The following is an 11,096-nucleotide window of genomic DNA, read 5'->3' on the forward strand; positions in this document are numbered from 1 at the left end:
CTGCCTCCAGGATGGGCCTGGAGGACACTGTGCTCAGGGACGGGAGCCTGTCACAGAAGGACAAAGCCCACAGGATTCCACTGACATGAGGTCCCCAGAGGGGTCCAATGCAGAGACGGACGGCAGGACGACGGGCGTCAGGGGCTGGGGAGAGGAAGGAGGAGCTCATGTTTGATGGGGACGGAGTTTCCGTTTGGGAAAGTGAAAGAGTTATGGGGATGGATGGGGTGACGGGTGCACAGCAATGCGAATGTACTTAATGCGGCTGAACGGGACACAGAAATACAGTTAAGGTGGTAAATTTTATCTTATGTGTATTTTACCCCAGTTTTAAAAAGTGAAAAAAAATCGCCCACTGGGCACGTGGGCACAGCCTTTATGTAGATGAAACAAGGAGATCGGTCGGTTTTTCCCTCAGTTGGTGCGGAATTGGGGTCTGGGTTTGATAGCGACAGGAGCAGTCCTTTGCGGATCCCTGACCGGCACAAGCCGTGGGCTGAGGCCGCGAGCTGCCTGGTCTTCAGCCTGACGCTCCGGTATCCGGGGCCGGGGGCACGTCCGTCCTCCTAATGTGCACAAAGAACTCGGGCTCCTCAGCAGGGGTCTAAAACCTGGCCGGTGTGAATTCAATCCAGGTCACTCTGACCCTGGACTCTGGGACCCTGACCAGTACACTGTCCCGCCTGCCGGCCCTCCCTTGGGCCTCAGTTTCCCTCCCTTTAGAAAAGCTTCACTCGTTCACACATCCCCAAACCTCTCCTGAGTGAGCTGTTGGGCCGGTGGGATGTAACAGAGGTGACCGCACACGGTCCTCGGCCTCAAGGGGCTCTCGGGCTGGTGGAGAACGTGTCCCAGTGTGGCCACTGCTCTGAGAGAAAAAGCATCCAACCTGGCCTGGCAAGAGGACACGCTTCCTGGAGGAGGTGAGCTCTGAGCTGGCCTTTGGGGATGAAGGGGAAGAGGGAGTGACCCAAGACAGAGAAACAGCGTCATGGAGAAATTAAGCCTGTGGTCTCTGGGGCTCGACAGACTTAAATTCCAATCCCAAACCTCCTACTTACTGGCCGGTGGAGCAAATAACTTACGTCTCTGGGCCTCAACTTTCTTATCTGTGAAATGGGATAACAATGTGTCCAGCTCGTGGGGTGGTTATGTGGATTGAGAGAGGAAGCAGGTAAATTACTCGGCATGGCGCCGGCACCTGTGGGCGTGGGATAAATAACTTGGGGCTGTGACGATTTTTGTGTCACTGAGATGGTCAGCTCCCACATCCAGTGGCTTTCCACCTTAGAAAAGTATTGATAACCAGGAGAAACCGCGTCGAGCACACTCACATGAGTGAGTGGGCCCCTGCACGCTCTCTCTGCGGTCTGCTGGCACTGTGGTCTGCCCCAGAGAAAACTGCCTTTGTATGAGATTAAGTGCAACACAATTCTGCACGCATTTTTATCCTGTATTTGGGTAGGGAGCATCCATGTGTCGGGTCCTCCAAAGGCTAAGCCATGATCTGGCCTCGGTCCACGGAAAGACGAGGGCTCCGCCAGCAGTCCATGTCATCCACAAGTGGAGCTATTTTCTATTCTGGGTTCCAGAGAGGGCCTGCTCAGGGACGGGGTCCAAATTGGCCGCCGTCTTGACAGTGTGCTTGCGTTTAGAGCTGAATCCGGTCTAAAAATAGCTCTGGGAGAGGAGGCTGCCGAGGCGGGTGCTCTGCATAGCCAGCTGCAGGTTTGCGGGCTCAGGCCGGGGCCTCTGCTGAGGGGAGCCCCTACTAGACCCTGCCTGCTGGCCTTCCTGGGCCCGCCGTCTGAGCTTTTTTCCTTTCTCCCCCGGCCCACATGTTGCCTCCTCTGGGAAGCCCTCCTGACCTTTGGCTGGAGTGGTCTCCTTGCTCCTCTCTTGCCATCAGCTCACCTGCCTGTCTCTCCCATGAGACTGTGAGCTCCTTGAGGACAGGACCAGGCCTGGCTGAGTCATCCTCCCCTTCCTAGCACTTGGCCTAGATTCTTAGTGAAAGCTTTGAGTTCCAGCCTACCTGAGCTCCCCCCTTGTCTCTGTCATCCCCAGCTGTGTGACCTCAGGCAAGTCGCTCTCCCTCCCTGGGCCTCAGTTTTAGCACCTAGGAAGCTGAACAGCGAACCTTGCCCATAGGGGTGGTTGTGAGGTTCAGCATATCCAGGCACCCCCTCTCTTGCTGCCCTTGGACTCCCGTGCCCACATGAGCAGCTCTTTCACCTGGAGCAACCTGGGCATGGGACTCATGCTGGGAACAGTAACGGTGTGTATTCCAGAGGTTTCGTTAGGATTACGTGGGATAATCCAGGTCAAGTGAAATTAAAACTCTGCCTGGCACTTAATAAGTGATCCCGAAATATTAGCAGGCTTCATCATCATCACCATCCCCATCATCACCATCATTGTCAGCATCACCACCATCATAATCCTCCTTCTCCTCCTCATCCCCATCATAACCATCACCATCACCAAATTTTTCCATCATCGGCATCACCACTATATCATCATCATCATCTTCACTATCATCAGCAGCATCACACCATCACTATCACCATCATCATCACAGCAGGAGCATCACCACCACCATCAACAGCAGCAGCATCACCTCCACCACCATCATCATTACCATCACCATCTTCTTTGTGGGGAGCAAGGGAGGGGAGGCGCAGCACAGCCTTGCAGTAACCCCCTCGAAGATCCCTGCTGTGCCACAGGAGGGTGGGCTCCCCTGGAACCCCTGCCTTCGCTGGAGGGCCCCCTTCCCCTTTGACCCCATTCCGCCTCCTCTCTGCACACTACTCCCTTCCCTCCCAGGTCTCCCCGAGGGCAGCAAATCCCTTGTCCTGTCTCACAGAGTCCCCCCGTGGCACCGGGCCCCGCAGACAGCCCGGCCCTGAAGGCCCTTCCCAACTCGTGTTGAGGCATCTTCCCCACAAAGAGGCCCAGGACAGACAACGGCTTCTGTACTTTGCTCTGCGGTGTTACGTAGACTAGGTCTCTAGCCGCGTGCTAACCACTCAGTGCACAGCATCTCATCCAGTCTTTCCAGAAGAAACTGGAGCTACGAGACGCCAGAGAACTTGCTCTCATGGCCCAGGCCGTAGGTGGTGGTCCCCAGAAGGAGGCAACACCCCCGGCCCAGCGCCGGCTGCGTGCGGTGTGGCCCAGCCCACGCCAGCTATTGCGTCTGCAGCGCCATCAGCTCAGCTGAACTGACGTCAGGCCTGCACCAGGCTGTGTGGCCTTGGGTGAGTGACCCGCCTCCGAGCCTCGGTTTCCTCACCTGTAAGATGGGGATAATAATATCTGTCCCTGAGGGCTGTAAGGATGTGCGACAGGCAGGCCGAGGAGGAGGTCCACACAGCTCCTCTGAGGAAAGTGGTTCCGGCGCGCGCTTCCCATGAAGCTCCGAGGATGGTCACAGCTGGTCTTGAACACGCAGTGCAGCGGGCAGGCCTGGCATGGGGGACGGTGAGGGACAATAGCCACTAGATGCCATTCTACTGTCACCGGGCAAAGCTTAGAGGAGGCCTGGGCATGGGGACACGGGCCACTCCCACCCCGCGGGGGGTGACCTTCTGGCAGGCCACTTGGCTCCGTGCATCCGTTAGAGGTTTAAATGCTGCGTCCTCTGACTCAGCAGCTCGGCTCCTGGAAACCGGCCCTGGAGAAAGCCACACGCTCACGGGAGCATCCTGCAGGCCGCAGCTCCCGAGACCCTCGCTGGGCCAAGCTCAGATCCTGCCGTCGGGAAGGATGACCTCGGGAGCACTGTTGTCGCCTCCCGACTCGTGGTCTGCAGGCCGCCCACCCGGATGCTCTCCCTGCAGCTCCTTCCCCGGCAGGAAGACGCTTGGGCAGGCCCCTGTGGTGGCTACCCTGGAACCAGGGCACTCTGCCCACTGCGCTCTATGAGCCCCAGGGCCCCTATCCCACCTCCCTGCACGCCTCGGGCCTTCAGACTTTTCCAGGGCCCATCTTAGTGTCCTCCAGCCTCCAGCGGGCTCGGGGGGACCAGCTCTCTGCAAGCGGGCCGTTCTCGCCAAGCTCCTCCCCGGGCCTGGGGGCTGCACACCCCTCTCCTCCCACCTGGGGATGAAGATGCACAGCTCCGGGCCAGCTCTCTCCTAACCATCCTCCCTCTAGTCTCTGGATCACATCCATCAAAGGCGGGTGATGAGTACAGGTGGTGTGTCCAGCACCCCTCAGGTGTCCCTCAGTCAACCCTCAGTCGCCCCTCACTCACCCCTCAGTCACCCCTCCATCACCTCTCAATCACCCCTCAGAGAAGTGCTGGCTCTTCCTTCAGAAGGAGTGGGCACGTAGCATCCTTTGCTCTCAGATGCAAATTCTGGGCTGGGAGCCTGTTACCATAGTGACACCGTGTTGACCACTCACCACCGGGACAGCATGGCTCTGAGCACTTGATGTTCGGGCTGTCATCCACCCTCTGATGACCCTGTAAGTGACTCTTTTTCCCACTTTTGCAGATGAGGAGACACGCTCAGAGAGGTGAAGGGGTGTGCCCAGGCCACACAGCACGAAGGTGGCGGAGCTGCACTGTGAGCCTGGGTCTGTCTGATTCCAGGCAGGCCGTGAGCGCCACGCACGCTGCCTGCAAAGCCACGGCCCAGGCCCACCCTGAGCCTCTGCCTGTTTTATAGGGTCTGAGGGTCCCGCTTTTGGGTCGGGGTCTCTGAGCTTCTCCCAGCCTCCGTGCAGGCTCAGGCTCAGGGCCAGGCAGATACGGGGCGGACGATAAATACTTGTTGAGTGAAAGAATACGTTGTCATGCCTCCAGGACTGGGTCAGAGCTGGCACGGACCCTCCTTGCTCCCTGTTTTCTTCATCAAAGCTCCCGCATACTTGCTCTGGGCCCGAGGAGAGAGGGCTCCGGGAAGGGGCGGGCGGCCTCCCTGGATCCCGGCCACGTGCTGTGCATCCAACACTCCTTCCATGCAGGCCGTGGGGGTGCAGCCTCAGAGGCCCCAGCCAGCCGAGGACACAAGAGCAGGCGGGGTGGCAGCGCCGCCCCCAGCCAGCTTACCTGCCGACTGTCCGTCACTCCAGCCAGGGGCTGCTCTATGTGTCTGCCTGTGGCACTATCAGGCCAAAGGACCAGCCTGGGACGTGCCAGCCAGTGCCCAGGGCAGGTCCCACGTGCCGGGGAGGCAACGCCCAGGAGCGGCCCTCGGGGAGCCAGGGATCGCCACTTGTGGATGGCGTCAGCTTCCTCGTGCCTTGGTGGGGCCACTCGAGGTGGGCTCCATGTATTTTCCCAGGGAGCCCCACTGGGATGGAGCCCCAGGTGCCCACAGCCGGGACCCACTCCTTGACGCTCCCTCCCCTCCCCTCTCCTCTGCTGAGGCTTCCTAAGGGCAGCCTTCGCCAAGGGAGAGAGAGCTCCAGGACTCGGGATGGGGCAGGTCAAGTGCATTAGGACTGCAGGAGAGAGAGGGAGCACTGTGGGCCCAGGAAATCAGGGGGCCCTCCTGGAGGGGATGGCGCCAGAGCCAGGCTGTGAAGGCTGAGCAGAGTGTGAGGAGCAAGGCTGCAACTGCCCTGGGGCCTCCTCGGGGCCTTTCTGCTGCAGGCTCTGTGGACGGAGCTTGACAGTGAGGAACTGCGGTTGGGTTTCTCACAGTATCGGCTCCATCATTTGTTTTAAAGGCCTTTTAAAAGAAAGGACCCCAGCTGGAGAAACAATCCCCTCTCGGCCCATCCAGACCGTAGAAACTGGCTGCTTCCCAGGCCTCCCCCTGCAGACTGCAATGCAGAGGGGCCCAGATTCCCATCCAACCCCGAGCTGACCTCGCTGCCGGACTATCTCCCATCCGAGTCCTCAGACAGGAGGGGCTGCCAGGCACCGGGGAGGGCCAGTGATACCCCTGGGCCCCCTCCAGCCGACTCCAAAGAGACTGTGCTGCTGAACTCATCCGCCCGGCCCCTCTGCTTGCTCTTCCTCTTCCTTCATTTGTCCTTAAAAACCAGTTTATTTCCCTTTTCTAATGCTCAAAGTAATATGTTCATTGCATAAAGACACGAAGAAAAAAATTAAAATCATTGGTAATGTCAGCACGCAGCCACAGCGTCTGCCGGCGTTGGGGTGAGCGCCCTCCAGCCTCTGATCGACAGACACAGAATCACTTGCTGGGCTTCTGATGGGCGCTTTGAGTCTGCAGATCACGTCAGGAAACTGACGTCTTGCCAGCACCGAGGCTTCCTGTCCGTGAACATGGGGGAGCTCTGTGTGCATTTAGTTCTTGGATGTTCCCGTCTCTTTTCTGTGTGTGTCTTGTGGCATTGAGGTCCTGCCGTCGGTAAATGTCAGCACACTTCACACTGTGCAACATGAAACCTTTCTCCAAGCACAGAGGTTAATTCCTGCCTAACTTTCCAATCTGCAGAGACGCGATCACGTGCCTGCCGTCTCCCATCATGGCCCCTCTAGGGCACGTCCAGGTTTGCTGTTAACTGTCCAAACAACAATGCAGAAACGCTTGTCTTCTGTTCCCTGGAGCGTGGGAGCAGTTCAGGGAAAAGCTCAGAAAACGCCTCGCACACACTTGGCTGTCCCTATCACTGTGCAGGCTGCACACGCTCAGTGTGGTCCCGAGACCTACTGTGTGCTCGGCCCTGGGAGACTCAGAGCACAGGAATCTCCTAAAAGTGCGGGGTCACGATGGGAACCCCATCCACCAACGCTTGACCATCAGGCTGAGTTCACAGCTGGCCTTTCCTTGGCCTACCTCTCTATTTTTTCAAAGCAGCCTCAGACTGATTCCTTTGGGGGTTTTTTGAGACTCTATCCCATTGTTGACACCCTCAGAGTTCACTGTTGATGAAGACCCGGAAAACTTAGATATGTCCTTCATCCTATTTTCATGCTTTTTTTTTTTTTTCTGGTGAGGAAGACTGGCCATGAGCTAACATCTGTTGCCAATCTTCCTCTTTTTGCCTGAGGAAGATTGTTGCTGAGCTAACATGTGTGCCAGCCTTCCTCTTTGTATGTGAGATGCTGTCAGAGCATGGTTTTGATGAGCTGTGTGTAGGTCTGCGCCCAGGATCTGAACACACGAACCCCAGGCCTCTGAAGCGGAGCACACGAACTTAACCACTATGCCACTGGGCTGGCCCCTTTTTTGAACTTTTTTAATGAACTTATTAAATAAAATTTTGGCTGGCTATAACGCACATACAGAACAGAGAGTATCATAAATGTATAGCTTGTGAATTTCCACAACGTGAACATACCTTGTGCCCACCCCCAGCTTTGAAAGAGAACAGTCTCAGGTCCCCAGGAATGTCCATGGGTAACCTCTAGTCCAGTGGCTGTCCACCCGGGCAACGTTGCCCCAGGCGACATCTGGCAATGTCCACTGACATTCTGATTGTCCCAGTGAGAGGGTGCTGCTGGCATCAGTGGGCAGAGGCCAGGGGTGCTGCTCAGCATCCGCAGCGCCCAGGACGGCCCCAACATGGAGGATTACGCAGCCCCCATGTCCAGGTGCCAAGGCTGGGAAGGGCTGCATTGGTCCCACCTGACTTCTACCCAAGTGGACCGGCTCTGCCCGTCATCTAGTCCAACAAGCGAACCTGGTTAAATGTGCTCTTGCCAGAGTCGGTTCATGATTCCACCCATCCCTTCCTGTCCTTCCTGTCACTGAGCCCAGGCCGTACCCTGCCCGAGTCGGGGTCAAGTCTCCCCAGTGAGCCCTGCCTGCACGCCAGCCCGGACTCAGGATGGTGCTGGCTTGGAGGCCATGAGAGGACAAATGGGGACACCACTGCTTCAGAGCTGGCCACATGGAGATGGCGCTCCCTGGGTCCCCAGGTTCGGACCCCCAAACAGGGTCCGAACCTTTTCTGCCCAAGGCTCCCTGAGGCCCCTACATCATGTTCTTGGAGGAGAAGGGGGCCAAAGGTGGCCCAGCCTCCGGGACAGAACAGCAACAGCCCCAGGGCGGCCTCTTACCCTCCTCACTGTGGGAAGGTTCCACCCAGCTCCGCACCCAGCCAGAGGCTCATTGGTGAGATTCCAGGAGCCCGTCGGGCCTTCCTGTCCTTAGAAGGGCCATGTGGCCTGGGGGAAGTGCTCTGGAGCCAGACAGGCCTGGCTCTGGCGCCTTGACTCCTCCTGACCCCCCAGCTGTAAGACCCTGAATTAGTCACTTTACTTCTCGGGCCCCACCTGTCAAATGGGCACAGGGGTCTCTACCTCTCAGAGTCATTATGAAGGGTTTCTGAGACCACCGGCCAAGGGGTCAAGGGTCGTCCACAGTGCCTGGCTCCCAGCAGAGACGCCTCCCTGCTCTGCCCGGTGAACGCAGCAAGCCCGCCACCCCAGGAGGAGCCAGAGCCTCGCACGGTACGCACCCACCTGGGTCCACGGCCTGCTTGAGGCAAACTCGGGAACTTCTGTCCCCTCTCCTAGACTGGCCGGCTAGCCATGGCCGTGGTCCCACAGCTGGCAGGCCCGGGCTGGTGAGGTAGTGTCTGTGTCCGGCCCCGTCTAGTGCCCACATGATGTGGGCACAGAGGGGGAGCTGGGCGGTCAGACACAGGCCTCTGGGGAGACGCTCAGCACGGCAGGAGCCCGTGGAGGCACCAGGTGGCTGGCCCAGCCCCCGCTCCACTGGGGACCACAGCCCTCTCCTGTGCAGTGGGAGACACAAGCCCAGGCTGGCCTACTGCCCAGGATCTGAGGGAAGTGGGTGGACAGTCCTCAGGCCCCGATGGCCCTCCTGGGGTCCTGCCAGCTGGACAGTTTGGGGGAGCTGCAGAAAGATGAGGTCACAGGGACAGAGGGCATCACTTGTGTACAGAAAATCACCCAGAGCCAGAGTTGTGTGGAGGGTCACACGCAGTCCCACGGTCAGACGACCCCTGGGCAGAGAGGGCAGCCCCCGGAGGCCCTGGGGCCCTGGCAGGCAGGCCTGGTGGGGAGGTCACGGCAGGGAGACCTCAGTCGTTGGCCAGCATGTCTGCAAAAGACTCTGGACAGCACAGAGGTGACACTCGGTCACTTGCAAATACGGGGCGCTGCTGTGGGCTTGAGCCACCTGGCCCCCAGCAAACTGTGCAGAAGTCACGGCTGCCACTCTCCTCAGACCCACAGACCGGGCACCCGAGGGCCTCAGAGGGAGGCGGGGTGGGGGGTGGTCAGAGCTGAGGACCCGGGGCCTCGGTCTCCCCGTGGGCGCCCAGAGGACCAGATCACAGAGACGTCAACCCCCCTGTTCTAAAGAAGGGGACACTAAAGCAGGTTCAGCGGGAATGACGGTGACCAGGAATGCGTCCTGTGGCCTGGGCTGACCTGCAGCCCCGGGAGAGGGACGGGAGGATCCGGGAGTCATCACCGTGTGTGACACACCCACCCCACTGAACTCACGCTCACACACATCAGACTCACACATTCACACCCATTCAACTCACACTCACACACACACACACCCCTGTGCAGTCCAAGTCCCGGGAAGACGGGAGGCACGGTGGCTCCCTCCCAGCTCGCCAGGGAGCCTCCTCCAGCCGCTCCCTGACGCCACGTGCACGCAGACTCCGAGCCTCCTACGTCCGGACAAAGGGACCAGAACTCCTAGTCCACTTCAGCAGGACCTCGGGGCCTGTGTTCGCGGCCTGGACGACAAAGCCGCCTCTCGCCTCGGCTGTCAGAGCCCGGGAGCTGCCCCGGGAAGACTCCGGGCCTCAGCTGGGCTGACACGGTGCGGTGAGAAGGAAGGGAGCAGCCGACTCGCCCAGGTGCGTGACGTCCCGCGTCCCCAGGGGCACCGCTCAGCACCGTTCACACACCCTGCCCAGCGCCGGCCACCGTGCAGGTACCTGGGACAGAAGCTCTCGCTCAGCACCAACCGGGAGCTCCCAGGGCCGTGGAGGCTGACTCATTACTAAACATTCCTATTATTAGCTTCACTTTTTCTTCTGATGTTAAAAGAAATTAAAATCACACATCTTTAGGGCCCCTAGGAACCCAGTGGCCTGAGCGTGCCGTGCCTGCTGGAGGAGTGGGCCCTGATCCCGCCAGGCAGAGCCTTGGGTGCCCACCTCACCCAGCAGCGTGCCCCAAGCCCAGGGCACCGCCGTCACCGAGAACACTGCCCTCCTGGCGAATCACGTTCGTGAAGGGGCGCTCGGGGTGCTGGAAACCTCCCCTAACTCCTGCAAATCATGGAGGACCTGTCACTTAGGCCATGGACCGCCCAGGAAGGGAAGAACCCCGAGGATGGAGACCAGAGAGGTGCGATCTGGGAGGAGCGGGGGAGCATCCGAGACGGGCCTTGGGCACACAGAGGGAGCCCTCGCCCCGGCACCTGGCTGAGTACCCAGTGACCTCCTAGATACCTCCACCCATCCTTGCCCCCTGCTCCATCCCGGTCACCCAGAAATCATTCTGGACACGGCCCACCCCCTCAAGCCCCTGCAGGAAGTGCCTGCCCTGAGGTGGCCCCCGGGCCCTCAGGGGAAGGGCCAGCTCCTTATCCCGGCATTCCAGGCCCTACCTGTCTCTGCTGGGGTCCCCCCTCCCCAGCCACGCTCACCTGCCTGCAGGAGAGACTTCTGACCCGGTCTCTGCTCACAGATGGAAGGCTCGCAGGCCACCTGGTTCAGGTGGCTGGACAGCATCTGCGGCTCAGCTCGGGCCTGGCTCACGGGTCCAGAGTCCAGGCTCGGCCTCTTCCCCCTCCTTTCTGGAAGGCGCAGCTTCCCTGGCTTGACCCTGCTGAGCTGACAGGACTTTCTGGGCCGTGATGGTCCCAGGAGGACGGTGAGGAGTGCTGCTGCCCAACAGGGAGGGGCCGGGCGGGGGAGGTGACAAGTCCTAACGAGAAGCAGAGGGAGCTGGCGGCCCGTCCTGGCGCAGTCCCCATGTCCCAGAATGCTGTGGTTCCCAGGCTGGGGCGGAGGGGGCTGCGTCAGTATCCGCTTTGCTCCCTGGAGACAAGCCTGGGCCTCCCCAGGTGGAGCCTCAAGAGGGCCCACGTGCCTCCAGTGCCTGGGCCCAACAAGGGCCCCCGGCTCTGTGGCAGACAGTCTGACAGCAAATTTGAGGACCTACTATGTGC

General features: G+C 59.6%; 1 long non-coding RNA gene across 1 annotated transcript; it reads right to left on the bottom strand.

The window, feature by feature from the left end:
* Nucleotides 1–297: 297 nt before the first annotated feature.
* LOC124237093 (uncharacterized) lies at nt 298–10,805 on the bottom strand. Its single transcript, XR_006887942.1, has 3 exons — nt 10,572–10,805; nt 3,299–3,471; nt 298–566 (listed from the first exon to the last, which is right to left on the bottom strand). It is a non-coding gene; the product is annotated as an uncharacterized LOC124237093 (long non-coding RNA).
* Between the last annotated feature and the right edge of the window lie 291 nt (nt 10,806–11,096).

This window comes from Equus quagga, chromosome 3 (genome assembly GCF_021613505.1).
Source record: "Equus quagga isolate Etosha38 chromosome 3, UCLA_HA_Equagga_1.0, whole genome shotgun sequence".
NCBI classification, from domain to species: Eukaryota; Metazoa; Chordata; class Mammalia; order Perissodactyla; family Equidae; genus Equus; species Equus quagga.